The sequence below is a fragment of the Patagioenas fasciata genome, chromosome 3, assembly GCF_037038585.1.
Source record: "Patagioenas fasciata isolate bPatFas1 chromosome 3, bPatFas1.hap1, whole genome shotgun sequence".
Lineage (NCBI taxonomy): Eukaryota > Metazoa > Chordata > Aves > Columbiformes > Columbidae > Patagioenas > Patagioenas fasciata.
Window position 1 is genome coordinate 28,766,782 of NC_092522.1, and position 16,109 is coordinate 28,782,890.

Here is a 16,109-nt window from a genome sequence, read left to right on the forward strand (position 1 = left end):
AAGGTACTGATAACTAAAGGGTAAAAAAAAAAAAAGAAAAAAAAAACACCACCCAGCCCTACACTGCACAGTCTCACCACCATTGCTTGCCCAACTTACTCCAAGGTTTGAAATTCCATGTAAAGACAGACTTGTCATTAAAACACCAGAGTTAGTTTGTGAGCAGAGCAGGATGGGGTGAAATGCTCGGTTTTGTCAGGGGGTGGGACAGTATTCCTTAAAGAAGCACAGCTGTTCGCATTAGTACACATATCCACGCCTGTATTTTCGCAATCTTTGTTTAAACTCGTCTAAGAAAGGACACAACCATACTGCTCTGTGCTCCCACCCATTACTAGAACTGGTTTTAAATGGTGTTTGCTCACCTGTTGCTGACCTCGCAGAAGCTTGTGAATGAAGCGTTACTGAGCAGAACGAGAAGCTGTAGCATGAAAGCAGAGAACCTGCAGAAACAAATGAAAAGAAGAAACTATTAATACATTTAGAGATACAAGTAGATATGTGTACTATGTAACAGATATAGATTCCATTTCTATGTGGACAAGTCTGAGTAAAGAGCACAACACGTCCATGAAGACTTTCACGCAAACTACAGGCAGTGACACTGTGTTCTTGCTAGCTGCAGGGTGAGTCACTTTAATTATGAAAGTTGTGCTATTAAATGGGCTTTAATAACTAAACGCATTTATATTTCTAGCTCTTTTTACAATTTAATTTACCTATTCCTTTTTCTGTTCTTTGAGTTCTTAATAAAATAAGAGCTGGCATCTCTTAGGCCTGCTCCCTTTTGTATTCTTGCCAATAGAATAACATCACAGCATTTTGCAGTAATGCTGTTTGGGCCATTAGAGATAGAAAATGTCAAGTACCTTTTATATGCAATTCTAATATTTGTTTTACTCTCCATTGTTTCTAATATCCCCTGAGAACCTTGAAAGTAACATTATTTCCTTAACAAGTTTGGCCTTTCTTCCTTCTACTCAGCAAGTTATTTTCATGGTGCCTCACTACTTGCTGTTATAGAATAAAAACAACTGCCACAAAATATTGCTGCTCATATATGTGAAAAGAATCCAGACATAAAAAACCATGTATCTTGTTTTATTCCTAACCTGTTGACACTCTGCAAAGGCGAACAACAGAAAACATTTCCCTATATTCTGAGTTTTTTCTGTCTTAGTTAAATTTCTGTTACACTTGAGTAATCCCTTAGTACTTTGATTCTCCAGCTATAAATTTGGAACTGTGATGATGATCCTATCCCACCTTGTCATTTAAAATAAGAGGAGCGATAGCATTTATTAATAAGCCTCACGAAAACATCTTTAAATTTTGAGAAAGGTGGGTCCCAGCAGATAAACTCACATGCAGGAGCCCAATGGGCAAGATGGAAACCAGGGACTACTACAGATGCAAACTGAAGTTGATCAAGTCAAGTGGACTCCTGGCTTTCATTTTCTAGGTCGCAAAGCTCAGTGCTATTGCTTCGTTTCCTTCAGCAGTTCTTTGTTGTTGCTATTTTAGGGGTTTTTTTCAAGAACATCAAGATTTTCACTTAGAAATATCTTTGTAGTTACTAAATGTCTTTAGTTGTTCAGTGCAAGGGATTACATTCCTCAGAGTGGAACAAGACACACTAAAGTCTTTAAACTAAGTCCCTTAGTACATGGCATGTGGGGTTTAAAATCTTTCCATGGGGCTGTGTGGGCTTAACCTCCAGTCATCAGGCCCATGGGATAACATAAAGCTCTGTATCACAGAGACCTAGCTTCCAGCATTACCAGCCTTTCCCTTCCCTGTAAACCTATTTGCAAAGCGTTTAGAGGACTGGAATCCCTTGGGTTCCTACTTACCTATTCCTTTTTTGCCTTCTAGCCTACCAAAGAAAAACTGTTTCCAGGCTTTCTCCTCTGCAATGCAAGTGGCAAAATAGGCAAAAGTAATTGACATAGGAATTTACTTGGGACAGCACATTTGCACACATGCATTTCTGGACAATATCTTTTTAGCATACAGTAATTTTTAGGACTTGCATGTATTTAGGAGCCACAGAGATTGGAAGCTCCCAGCTCTTTCTTCTTTCAAGGTTGTGGCATGGGGAGGGGAGGAAGCAAGCTGAGCTGAAGTGTTTATGGGAGGTAACGCATGTAATTGAATCTCACTAGCATGCACACAAACTGTTCAGGACGCTACTTGCACAGGCAGAGGGACAACAAAGAACAGAACACCCTGTTCGCATTTCGCAGACCTTTATTGGTTTGCTTCAAATGCTGCTTTCTAAAGAAAGGACATGGGATAAGTAACTCATCCGACAGGCCAAAGGAATCACAATGGCTACTTAATTATGAAACTCTTCTAGGCACTTGTATATTAATTCATGGTCTAATGTGGTGTCAAGCTGAGGCGAATAAAGGTTAACATATTCTATTAGTCCCAATTGTCACAAGAATTTCATTGAACAATATGGTTCATTAAATGCTGAATCTAATAATTATGTTCACCATAATAGAAATTATTCATATGAACATGATCTGAATAGTTGTGATTTATTAATTTAGACATAAATTTAATTAGCAATTGATTTCAATTGAGTCTCACTCTGAACAGTAAGTTGTGTTATAAGCCATGTACTGCAACCAATATCAAAAAAGAAATATGGAACTCTGAGGTGGGATGCTTGTCCATGTCCTCAATTCCTACCCCTGCTTCCTGCTATGTCAGAACAGTACTCCTGTCCAGCACAGAATTCCATTGGTGCCCCCCAAAACACCAGAAAACCTGTCTCCCACTGAATCACAATAGTTAAAGATCTATTTTAGAAACTGTTGTCAAGTGGAAGTGAAGCGGGCTCTCCCAGGACAGAGAACAGTGTGGAACAGCTCAGCTGCTGTGCATGGGAAGTGCCCTAAGAAGCCCGTGTTGAAGAGCTGCAGCAAAGCACATCACAAGATAACAAGAGGAAATAAACTGCTGACTCTTAGCCACAAAACGCCAGCGCCAAACTCATTCTCCTGAGGTTCCCCTTCACTGTATCCCTGCTGCTGACAGGGGCATGTCCCACTCTCCACAGTCGTACCCTACTGAGCTGCCCTGATCCGGGAGCACCCCGCACAGCACCAGCCTTTGCTCTTACTGCAGGGCCACTTCAATTCTTCATAACTCAGTTTCCCCCCTCTATAAAACAGGGATAAACCTGCAGTCTTGGCAGAGATCTGAGAACCTTAATTCACTAATGTCTATAAACCCCTCTGAGGTTCTTATTCGGAAGGCACTGTAAAAATGCAAAGTATTATCACTGATTCAAACTGACCTTCCCCTTGAAATATCACCATTTGAGCTATAATTCCAAATCCTGACTCTAACCAAGTGCTACGCTGTGGGATTAACCACATTAATGCTTAAAGCTGTTGCTCTTTTTTTTTTCCCCAGTGTTCACAAGCTAATGCTTGTAGGGGTCTAATCTTGGAGAATTCCTTAATGATACAGATTTTCCGATGAAAATTACTGCTACATTTTCCTGACTCCTAACAGATTTTAGTCTCACTGCACATACAATGTTGGAATGTTATTTAATTATAAATATGACAGTTTCTGGATGGTCTTTCTTAATTTGAGTGTATCTATCTGTTGTCTGCACACAAACTGTAAATCATTGTATTAAGAGTGATTACACACCCACTGACACAGAAAATTCATGATCGGGTTGTGAGACATAAGAGGTTTACCAGATTGAATGTGGCATGGCCACATATTCTACAGAATTTATTATTATTTCTAATCAACCCTCCTCCCCTAAACCAAGATCCCTTAACTATAGGACTCTCGCTATACTTAAGAAGGACATTTCAAATGAGTGTATTTTAAAAATACACTCACATCACAGCTACACAGAGGAATGCTGTGGTCACATTTTTGAACACAAGGTTATAGGCAGACAGTTGAATTTTCATCGTTAGGCCAAATCTGGCTTCACTTGCACAGGGCTAGAATCTCGTTTGAGTGTATGTTGGCTCTTTCATACCAGGAAAATATCCCAAATCGCAGGATGCAAAGCAAAGGGGGTGTCAATCCTCCTTTTCAATGTGTTCATGGCAGTGCTCCTGCCATGGTCTGTCAGGCTGTCTCCAGCAAGGGGTCTTGAGCCTGTGCATTTTAACAGCGCTCCTCATGTCCCTGCAATGCCAGGCTGCTGCAAATGTGCTGCAAAATCAGCACAGGGGGATCACTAGTATTATTACTGTCACCACTATTATTACTTAAATCTTGTTAACCTGCGAATCTTGATAAAGAAGTAAACTAGACACCTGTGGTAAAAGTCATAATGCTGATTTTAGCAATGGCAAACGTGACTAAGGCAGAAGGTGCTCCCCAGCCCAGTCCTCGCAGAACCAAGGATGCCATGACAGCCATGTAGCTGTTAAAAGTGGGCACGCCAGTGGTATTACACTAATTCTAGTACAGAAAACGTCACTTCTGCAGAGACAACAGCCCAGACAACCACACTCCCTCCCTACCTTCAGCCTCCACATCCATCCCTACATCCCGGTGAACTCATGGTATGAGATGCTGTTCTGCCCACCAGCCTGTCTGGGTGCTGTGGGTGATCAACGATTGACAGTTCCTCGATGTTCTAGGGATTTCCACAGTGCACAGCAGCACTGCAGTGTGCAGCTCAGTGCAAAGCCATCCCACCTGAGACCTAATTCAACATTTAGGGGGAAAAAGGCAAATTGGTCTTTGCACCACAAGCAGGAAGGTAATCTCTACAGTGCACTGTGCTGTGATTTGGGGTATGTTGTCAGAGTGCTCCAGAAATACCTCATGAAGAATCTTCTCTCATGAGAAATAACTGTAAGAGGCTCAGTTTTTCACTCACCTAGTAAGCTCATCAGTTTTAGAGTGCCCAGAAAGTTGGCATTTCAAGGAATATCTGAAGGACAAAGACATCTACATATTTTGTCCCAGAATCCTTGACAACAAAAGTCTGACAAAGGGACAGACAGAGGATGAACAAGATTAACGGGCCAAGTAGGTCAGGACCAGTGTGATTCTCAGGCCAGTACAACACAGCATATTGAGAAAGCTTCCAAGAAGCGTAAACAGAAATGGATTTTTCAGACAATGAATGCCCTAATTGGATGCCCATTCTCACCATTTCCCTCAATTAAGGAGAATCATGGATAATTCTGCCAAGATATTGATGGACAATGTAAGCATTGGCTTGAAAACTTTTGCAATTTAATGAACCAAACTCTACACAGTTGTGAATTACAAGCGATCCAAAAATAAATCCAGCAGAAAGCAGTCCAGTGACTGTTAAGTCAAAAGGTTACAAAATGATTAATCACTGACTCTTAATAACTTTTCATCAGAGAGACTACAATGCAGAGCTTTTGATTTCAGGTGTTGGCTTCATCAACTTTTCTCAAACCTTGGAAGACTGATTATGTTCCTGAAGACAGAATAAGCAGCTGCATAATCCCTTTAAATTAAGAAAAAAGGAGAGTCAACATTTGTCCAAATTGGACAGAAGTAATTCTGCTGACAGTCTCATGAAATGGCTTACAACCCAAATACTAAGCCAACCGTAACCACGTCTCAGCCCTGAAGTGAGAGGTAACTCAAAGAGCTTCTGGAGAGACTGATCTACAGTGACTAGTAGATACACTTCATTAAATAATAGCTGAAGGCCTGTTGGAAGAACAAGAAGAGTTTAACATGGAAATGGACACACGTAGATGTTATAGTCTCTTCATCAATCAGCTTGGTGTCCTGCTATGCTATTAAAATCTGAGAACTTAGTAGCCACTTCTGTTTTATCAATGGCTTTGAGGCCAGATTTACTCACTGCCCAGGCTGTTAGTCTGGAGCTGGTTCTTTCACAGGTGCACTGGAAGAGCTGAAGAAAGTTATGGGATGGTCCTGTGCTTTTAGAGGCACCCAAGAACACCATCCCTATGGGGAAAAGGCTCCAGAAACTCATCTACGCTTTGTCTGCCCTTTGAGAAGCATCATTACAAATTCAGCCCAGGCCTTGGCATTGCCTACAAATTTAATCTTCCTCTTGCAGCAGGACATCTACAAAGACAACACGAACAAAATACCAGGGTTTCGTACAACTAATTTCTTCAGTGTCAAGGCAAAGCTCAGGAATAAAGTACATATAGGCCATATGTCTAGTGGAAGAACTTCAATGTGTTATAGTGAACTACGCTGTCTGCATAATGTGTTGGCTGTCAGCAGAAACAGGAGTGCATTGAGTGCTCTTCCACTGGCATTACTCAGTATTACATATTGTAAGACCAAATGAAAAGAGAAAAAAACTCTCAGACTACAAATGCTCACGTTCAGAGGAAGTCAAACACATGAATAAGAGGGAGGAGAAATTAGAGAGCTTTCAGAGTCAAAAGTGACAGCACACTCTTACTCAAAAACCTACTGCTCTGAATTCATTGCAGACCAGGCAGTATTTGGCTCTTCCCAATGCCGAGTGGTTTAATGCTACTTGAGAACAGTCAAACCCCTTGTTTCATAAAAGAGATGGGAAGATTATCTCAGCAGCATCATTTAAACTTGCTCTCAAATGTTTGCAGATAGACCTTGAAAAAAGGACATGTAAACACACGACCTTGTATAATAGCCCCATTCCTCTGGCTTCTCTGCATAAAAACACAGGCTCACAAAGATTTAACAGTATTATATTAAATACATTTTTGCAAACGCTCTTTTCAGTCTATCACAACCACGCACTTCTGAAACTTGGTGCACAGCGTATAACCCTGAGGTCAAAATGGCAAGAAGCAGAACAGAGGGTTTGAGTTTTCACAGAATCACAGAATATTAAGGATTGGAAGGGACCTCGAAAGATCATCCAGTCCAATCCCCCTGCTGGAGCAGGAACACCCAGATGAGGTTACACAGGAAGGCGTCCAGGCGGGTTTTGAATGTCTCCAGAGTAGGAGACTCCACAACCTCTCTGGGCAGCCTGTTCCAGGGCTCTGTCACTCTCACTGAGAAGAAGTTTCTTCTCAAATTTAAGTGGACCTCTTGTGTTCCAGTTTGCACCCATTACCCGTTGTCCTACCATTGGCTGTCACCGAGAAGAGCCTGGCTCCATCCTCGTGACACTCACCCTTTATATATCTGTAAACATTAATGTGGTCACCCCTCAGTCTCCTCTTCTCCAAGCTAAAAAGACCCAGCTCCCTCAGCCTCTCCTCATAAGGGAGATGCTCCACTCCCTTCACCATCTTTGCTGCCCTGCGCTGGACTCTCTCCAGCAGTTCCCTGTCCTTCTGGAACTGAGGGGCCCAGAACTGGACACAATATTCCAGGTGTGGTCTCACCAGGGCAGAGTAGGGGGGAAGGAGAACCTCTCTGTACCTACTAACCACCCCCCTACTAATCCTCCCCAGGATGCCATTGGCCTTCCTGACCACAAGGGCACAGTGCTGGCTCATGGTCATCCTGTTGTCCACCAGGACCCCCAGGTCCCTTTCCCCTACACTGCTCTCCAACAGATCATTCCCCAACTTATACTGGAATCTGGGGTTGTTCCTGCCTGGATGCAATACTCTACACTTTCCCTTGTTATATTTCATTAAATTTTTCGCTGCCCAACTCTCCAAGAGTCAATAGTAACACTCCAACACCCAGTATTCTCAGTTGCACTGTGCCTTTGTCTGGTGCACATAGGAGAATTAAAAAAATATTGGCGCCCTGGCTCCTGGGAAACCTGACAAATTGGCAGTGATAGGATTGCAGACTGCTGACAGCAGCAATGAAAGATGTATTTTACTGAGTACACCAGGGTGATCAGACTCATATAGTTAGAAGAATTGACCAGAAATGTGGAAAGAGGACACAATCAGTGACTTAGCCAGCACTAATTAATGAGCAAACTAAAGAGAAGCAGGCAAGAGAGAGTCTTCAAGGTGGGGCATTATTTGGGTGCAGCAGCAGGCCTGGCCAGCAGCACAGCAGTCAGAATGAATTGGAGAAGATAAAGCTGGAGGAGTCCCCGGGAACTGAAGCTCAGGCAGCTGGTACAAGGTCTAGGTCCATCTTTGCCCTGGGTGATGGAAAGAAGGAGATATCGCACCGAGAGCGCCAGCGCTGCAGCAGGCACAGACTGCACAGTCTGTAAACAAAGAGGAGGACAAAATAAGATGAGCTGCCTCACAAAAGATGCCACGAGGTATCCAAAAAAAGAAAAATAATGGGCTTGCACCTTTGATGACATTTGCCTTGGTGCAAGCACAGTCTTTTGAAATTAAGGGCTATATTATTAATGTTTGAGCTTCACTAATATGAAAGACTTGAAATGTATATTATCATTTAGTATAGGACAGAACTGAAGGCTATCAAGCATTTTAAATAATAATAAAAAACCCCATGTGGCTATTGGGCTGTATGATTTAAAAAACTTGAAAGCACTCAGAAACTAAACCACTTCTGGCAGTAATTTCACCCATAGTTTCCTCTGCTTGCCAGCACACTCAGGTGTTCACGTATTGGGAGAGGGCAGTGTTGCAGATTTGACTAAGAGCTCGTGCAAAATAATTCTTCCCATACACAGTGCACTCAGTGAGCCTTCTAACTCACCATACCCCACTGCTTGTAGTGTGTAAGGGTCTCTTAAAGTACATGATGCCACTTCTGTTCCAGACTGGATGGTGTCCAACCCCACAAGACCAAATTCAGTGAAGTTCTTAAGCCCATGTCTAAACTAAGTACATTAATAACCCCTTGAGCTAAAGACTCGTTTATTAGACAAATTATTAATAGGCTAGAAAATGTGCATAAAGGCTCTAGAGAGCCTTTAAGATGGCTATGCAATGATATCTAAAGAAAACTTTAATGCAAAATTACAAATGTGCATCAAAATTTATTAATATCAAATGTCTGCAAGCAACTGTGTGCAAGTATTTGCGTGTGTACATACGCAGAGTCACTGTCGTGATTGTTTTAAAAGAAAAAAATATATATATCTGGTAAAGGTTTCCCGAAAATAAAAATTATTACAAAGGATATAATCACTTTTTAAAATTCTAATTAATATTCTCTCTTCTTCCCTTGCCTAGTTCTCATGGTTGAGTGACCTTATCATATGACCACAGAAATGTTCTTGCTACCCAACATCACTTTAAATTGCTAGGTTTGGGTGGGTTTTGTTGGTTTGTTTTGTTATATTAAGTCTCTTACAAATTTTACAAGGCTGCATACACTTAGCAGGACTCCATTCTCACACATCTCTCTTCCATAAAAGCTGCTCACTTATTTTAAATATAGCTACAAGCCAAGAGAAAATTATTACAAAGAGCACTATCATTAGTTTAGTACCATCAGGACAATGTTTATATGAGTTTATACTACAGAAGAGCTCATATTTGAATAACACATGCACATTGTCCTCAGACAAGAAAAAAAAAAAGTCCAACCAACCATGTAAGCCAAGTCACGAAATTTAATTACGAAGATAAGAGTTGGGGTTTTATTTCTCTTTTAGGTTACGGAAAAAGATAATTTTAGGCAGAAAATTAGCATCTTCTAATAATCTTAGACAAAAATGATTTTGTTTTGCTTTGGTTTGTAAATTAGCTCATGATTAAAGTATCTCTCTAGTTGAGCTTCATTGTCTTTTTGTGCCTATTTTCTGAATGCAACCCTGACCTGAATACTCTTGTAACTCAAGTACAAGATTTGAGAGCATGAGAGGAACAATTATTATAAAGTGAAGTACTTACAGTTTTACTGCAAAATCAATGAACTTTCAAGTGATTTTTATCATATTTTGCAGCTGTTCTGTTTGCTTTGAATGATGTTTATCACATCAAAAACTGTAATAATCTTAAGGATGCTTTCTCTAGAAACTTCTTCCACCTTTATTGTCTTGCACCATCCAGTGCTGTAAATGCTGCTTCCCAAGGATATTGTTATCTTGTGATTTTCCCATGCCTCAGAAATTATCTCTCTTAACACTTTGGCCAGTGACTTTGCTCAGTCCCAGCCCTGTTCTCTCTCACGGTTCCTTAAATGAGAGAAAGTTCCAAGTTCCCAACTTAATTCACAGTTTTGCAGTAGTTCAGTTATATGTCACTATTCAAGGTTGACTCTCTGACACTTTTACTATCTAAAGGAACGTCCCCACGTGATCAGGGTGTGCAGGAGCTCAGACCGTCTTTCAGGAGCCACACAGTGAGCAGCAGGGAGACGGCACTAATCCCATGGGAACCGATCCATAACACCATCCACGGACATTAGAGGTAAATATTCAACTGACTTCAGTGGTGTTGAGTTAGCAGCACAGCTCCTCTTACTCTTGACTACATCTGTTTCCAAATCCATCCTCTACCTCAAGCAAAGCTAACTCTTTCCCAAAACGGGATTGCAGAAGTCAGGATCTTTATGAAAAGACCTGCTTGGTTACCTTTCCTCGCCCTGACCCATTCAGCCAAAGCTGTATGCTCCAGGCAATATTCACCATAGATCTGCTGCTCCTTTACAACTGCTATGAATTCTGCTGGATATTAACAATCTAATCCTACAAACTTCCCTTCCTGGGCACAGCTCCATTAGCAGTCTTTTGGACTCCAGCACAACTGATATAATTATTGTGGTGCTCTACTGTATCAGCCACTACACACACACGCACTTACTAAACGGATGGCCTTTTACCTTGGATAATTTACAGTCCAGGTTACAAGCAGATGCAACAGGGGCAAAGCAAACATGAGGCGAGGGGAAAGACAAGAGAGAATGAGGTGACAATAAAAGGTAAAAAAACAAAATAAACCCAAAATATATATGAACTGGCATAGTCTTGTAGGCATTGCAGCAGAAAAGAGTTTATTCCTGGTGCTATACCCAGCAGCATTGTATAATAAGCTTATATTTTGTACATTTACCAGTACATAAAATTAACACAGCTGTGTAATTCCTATTATACTTCTTTATGTAATTCACATCACTCATACCTCCTTTCTGTTTAAATCAATAGAAATTTAATTTTACTTAAATGCTTACTGATCACCAGTAAAACCTTTGCTTTCTTTTGTTTGTTTGTTTTTTTTTTTTTCTTACTCTGAATTATTTGTTTTATCAGAGCTAATACAAAGATTTACTCACTCTGTTTCACACTGCAAGTAGCTGGCAGACACATCTACGTTTAAATCACGTTCACTGACCTTCTAGACAACATCCTTGGATGCTTCTGACTGAAGCAAGATTATGGAAGTTTTACAATGCACCAGTTCACCACTCAGCATGGAACAGGAGTAAATGAGCATTAGCGTTGCTACTCTGTGGTACCTGATCAGATAGGTAAAAAAATTAAAAACGCATCAACTAAAGCTAAAGTGAAGGCATTGAACATAGCCCATCTGATACATGGTATATTGATCATATATCTGAGATCAAAGAGAAGAACAGAGAGAATCTTTACATGCCAAAAGTATGAAATACTTAAAAGATGAAGCTCAGAGGAAGTACTACTTTGGGAACATGTATTGGCAGTGCTGCCACTACAGGGGCATTCATTCAACGGATCAGAGCCTGGAACACTTGAAACACCTATTGCTTGTCTTCTGACCAGGCAGGGTGATAACTTCCCTTAAACCTCTCCCTGGGGCTGCCTAATTGGCCTTTATTTCAATTTACCTTGTTATAGCCTTGCAATAACAGTTTCCAGCCTTTGTCTTTTTTGATCTCACATTTCATATTTTCAATTCTTTTTTCCTCTTTTTCAAAACTACTGTTGATTATATCTAAATACTGACAGAACTAAACAAGAATATAAGACATCAAAGTGGAATTAAATCTACAATACAAGTGATTACAACAGGGAAACAAAGACGTTTGAATCCTTGGAATGCAGGTCTCACCCTTCCAAATGCAAAGAAGTCACACTTACAGCTGTTCCGAATTATACTGTTAAATAGGCACTCCTACAAACATACCCATCTTGATGCAAAAAGATATGTGAATTTTGGAAAAAATTTCATCAGAAAAAAAAGGCACAATAAAAAATTAACTTTGAACACTTTACATTTAGGAATTACTTAATTTCAGAATTATATTTTAATTTTTTTTTATGCTATGTCAATCTATTGGTATTTTCTCGAACATGTCAATATTTATAGTGCATTACACATGCAAATATAGAATTATACTTGGTGGGTTTTGTACTTGACTATAGTAAGATTGAGACAGTTGCTACTTAAACCTCCTGGAACAGAATCTTCTCTCCAGTTTGGGTGCATTAAAACTGTTTGGCACTAAAGCAAGTCAGCTCTTTAATAATTATTTTTTTTAAAAGTTATGTTATTTCAGATTAGTAGAAACACTGTGTATGTCATAAAACAAAATAAAAAATAAGATAGAACAAAAAAGGAAATTTTTGGTTCTGAAAATAAAAGGAAAGGTGGAAAAAAATACATACTGTGAAAATCAAACTCGATAAACTTCATAGATATTTAACAACAGACAAGCATCAGTGTTCATCACTTCTTTCGATCTCTTCCCCACTGCCTGAATCCCCATTATCTTCCCTTTAGAATCCAAAAGCCATGATTAAACTGCAGCACATCATAAGTCACAACATGCAATATTGTGACAGTGACAGAGAAACCACTTCAGTCCTTAAGTTGTTCCATCAGTTAATTATCCTCCCTGATAAAAGTGTGCCTTATATCTAGCCTGAATTAGTCAAGCCTCACTTTCCAGCACTGGACTCTCTTACAACCTTTTGCTTACGTTACTGCTGTATTTTTTCCCCTGTAGATATTTTTATCACTGTTTAACCTTCTCTTTGATGAACAAAATGCATTAAGATCCTTGACTCCTGCATTCCAAGCCAGGTTTACATTCAGGTAATTCTTTCTGTCGCTCTTTCCTGAACTCTAACCTTTCTAACATCCTTGTGAAGCGCAGCCCCTCGAGCGGACACAGTTGCAGGGGCTCCCCCATTAAAGCTTTTCCCTCTCTCCAAGCCCAGGTATTTGTTCTGGCCACATTCAGCTATTTGCTCACCTGTAATCCAGAATTTCTTTGCTGGGATTTCAGCAGATTCCCATTATGACATGATGTGATTTTGGCTATTAGGAGAGTCAGGAAAAAAACAAACAGAAGTTGGAGAGAAAGGCAAGTCTGTGTGCTTGGTTTGTGGTTCTGCTGTCCTGAACTCAGCTGGGCACAGGTGCAGCTTGTAAGCAGCTTTCTGCTGCTATGGGGTTAATTTCATTTGTATCACTCTTGTTATAGTGGAAGGAGCCACAGCAGACCTGCAAGCACCAAAATCTGAGCATATGCAGCATGTCCTTAGGCAGGCCCCCATCTCAATAGTTCCCCATAACCTATTTTAGATAAAGAGTATAAAAACAGATTATCAAAATCTGCAGGAAAATGGTCGATATACAACAAGAGCAGTAAGTTTGGGAAAATCTGTTATCTGGCACAAATTCTAAAGTGGAGTTCTTATTTGAGCTAGTTGCAGCACAAAAGCTTTAAAGAATATTAAGGAGGAAAATGACAATGAAAACAGATCCCTCTGCAACATTACCTGCTCCCAGCTGAGCTAATTCTCTCTGTTGTTTTGCAAAGCACTAGTTAAAAAAAAAAAAAAAATCCAACAAGTAAAGAGCCCTGAGGGTCTAGGCTAGAAATTCATGCTAAAACAGCATTAGTAGTGACTATAAGTCTCTCTGCAGAAGCTTTCAGAAAACAGAAAAGTAGTCAAGATGCTTACAACTTTTAATGGATTGTTTATCTTTTCTACGAAATAACTTGCAGGGATGAAAGCAAGCCCTGCGAAAGCTGGTGTCCTAGCTCTCGATGACTGACTGCTCTGTGTGCTGTCCCCACTGACTCCCTTGTTAGCTTGTGTGTAAACGCAGAACTGAACCAAAGCCTTCGTGTGGTGCCAGGGGATGCTGCAACACAGCCTTCTGGAGGAGTTTTTAAAATCTACATCCCTCCAAACTGTTTGTGTGTATCGAAGAACCAGGGAGTCTTTTTTATGTAACCGTCTTTCTATAGACCAATGATGTTACTCACAAACTTTCAAGTCGCTTGAATTAGGTTCCCTACAATCAACGTATTGTCTTAAAAAGCTTCTACACTTGATATATTTGATACTGAAGTAGTGTATTTGATGAAATTTCTATTTAGATGATAAATTCTCAGGTTCTATATGGCATCTATTAAAAAAAGCATAATAGGCCTGAACCATTCTGGGTCATACGGACCACATACGAAAGAGTGTAATCTCCCTTATTTTGTGTATCAGAAGGTGGTGTGCTATGATGGTACATGTTCAAAATGTTATGGAAGGCAGACTCCAGGTAGGTAATAAATTGCTGCATGTATTGCCTTAGGAGCAGGTTAGAAATTTCCCTTGTTTGCTGACATTTACAATCCCCCCCAAAGGACAAAGGAAACACTTGTGAAAGCACAAAGTTTAACACGGCAATAAAAACACATCTTAAAAGCCCAAACCCCTGTGTTTCAGTGCTTAAAAAAAGTGTCAGCTTGGCAGACCTGGAGACTGACAGCAGCAGTGTCAGCCTTCCTCACACTTCTCTGCCAAAGCACCTCAACCTTGACCTGAGGAGAAAACCACGAAGGGTTTGAGTGGGATTTCATGCCCATTCTCTCTGGCATCTCTGCTGAGATTGCCAACAAGGGGGCCAATTAGTGCCTGCTTCTGAGGATTGTTTTTTTCACTGTGTGGAAATGACACCTGTCCACCAAAAATGGGCAGAGACCCACCAGTTCCCTGGGTGCCAGTGACTGTGCTGCCACTGCTCAGGTTACCACCCCTGGCTACTCCACTTGCGCCAGGCATGCAGCAGCTCCGATTTGCTGTCCAAATGGGACCAAATGCATTTTCCTTTCCCAAGAAGTAGTCCTTTATGATTTAAAATAGCAGTCTCGTGTTGAAGGTTGAATTTTAGAAGTGATTATTATTCAAGGTCCTGGGGCCTCACTAAAGATCAAAAGGCTCATTTTGCTGTGCAACCAAGCCAAAATCCCACCAAGAAATTGCACCAGGGCAAAAGGAGGTGAAGAGAGAGGGCTTCAGCCCTTCTTACTAAACAGAGAGAAATTGTCACTTTCCCTCCTCCCAAGACCAAATTGGCAAATTTCTTGGATGCTTCCTTGTCCTTCAGTACAACATCAGCTACCTTATCTGTTCGTAGAAGAAAAGGTGTCACAGGCAGGCTGTCCCCTCCCCAGGAGATGGACAGGCTTGAGCAAGCTGGTACAAAACATAGGGTTGTATTGTAAAGCAATCAGTTGGTCTAGTAGACAAGAAGGGAGTAGCTGCCACTGCAATATGGGTAGACATAGGTGTCTTCAACTTATATATAAAAGTCATCACATTTTAGCTAATGACCTAGTAGTGCAGTTTGAACCAGAGCCCATTTACAGTGTAAACTGTTGAAATATTATTTAATGGATGGGAAACTTCATTATGGATTAAAATAATCTTGAAAAAAAAAATCTTTCATAAATTCTGGTTCACCCAGCTTCATTTTGTCAGACAAAAAACATAAAAGTCACCCTCTTTGAAATCAGACATCACCCTCTAGTTCATCTGTCACCAAATCAGGCTTGCTAACCTCTCTAAGGATGTCATCTGACTGGAGTTTTCTATCTTTCTTTGTCATTCCAGGTGCACTCCTTGACAATTTTTTTAGATCCCTATCCAGAGTCTCCTCCAGGAATCCAGAAGGACCATGAAGATTGCATCAAGGACTTGATTAAACAATAGATAACATGTGTACCCAGCACACTAACCTCATTTGCAAGCTCTCACAGTAAATGATTGACAGCTGATGCCCTAAGCAAAACTGCTGTTTAGAAAGTCCTTTTCAGTCCAGCTACATTAGTCTCTCCACATAGCAGAACTCAGTACACTGCTATCAAAACCAAGCCTGTGACTGATAATATTGAACTCTTCATTACCCCAAGTGTTGCTGCAAGTAATACCACGAGTTTGGACACCACCATTCAATAAAGACTCATTATTATAAATATTCAGCTTATGTCATAACAAGAACAAACATCTTTGCAGTCAAGGTGAAAGGGGTGAATTGCAAATGGGTCTA

At 40.5% G+C, this 16,109-nt stretch overlaps 1 long non-coding RNA gene across 1 annotated transcript in view; it reads right to left on the reverse strand.

The window, feature by feature from the left end:
• Positions 1 to 369: 369 nt before the first annotated feature.
• LOC139827701 (uncharacterized) overlaps positions 370 to 16,109 on the reverse strand; it is a 50,936-nt gene continuing 35,196 nt past the window's right edge. The window contains exon 4 of the long non-coding RNA XR_011738616.1: positions 370 to 443. This is a non-coding gene — a long non-coding RNA (uncharacterized lncRNA). The remainder of the gene's footprint in view (positions 444 to 16,109) is intronic.